A 327-nucleotide genomic window follows, 5' to 3' on the forward strand; every position below is an offset into this window, starting at 1 on the left:
CCCTTAGTGGCAGCTGTCGCAGGCGTACGAGTTGAGATAAACCGTCTTGAAGGACGTGCCGCAGACAGCCGGCCGGAGCTTAAACTGGATCCAGTTCGCCGTCACGCCCTGGCCGTTGTAGCAGGTGCTCGCGAGGCCATTCGGATAAGGACTCGTCGGGTACAGGTAGCTACCGCTGGTGCAGGAGTAGTGCCACCAGCCGCCCTGCTTGTTCGCCGCGCAGTTGCCTGTTTTGGGGGGGGGGGGGGGCAAGCACGTTAGCGAGAGACGTCAATGCTTGCGGGAATAAGCCTTTGGTGTGAGGAGAATAATGCCTTTGGTGTAAGG

This window comes from Penaeus monodon, chromosome 33, assembly GCF_015228065.2.
Source record: "Penaeus monodon isolate SGIC_2016 chromosome 33, NSTDA_Pmon_1, whole genome shotgun sequence".
NCBI lineage: Eukaryota > Metazoa > Arthropoda > Malacostraca > Decapoda > Penaeidae > Penaeus > Penaeus monodon.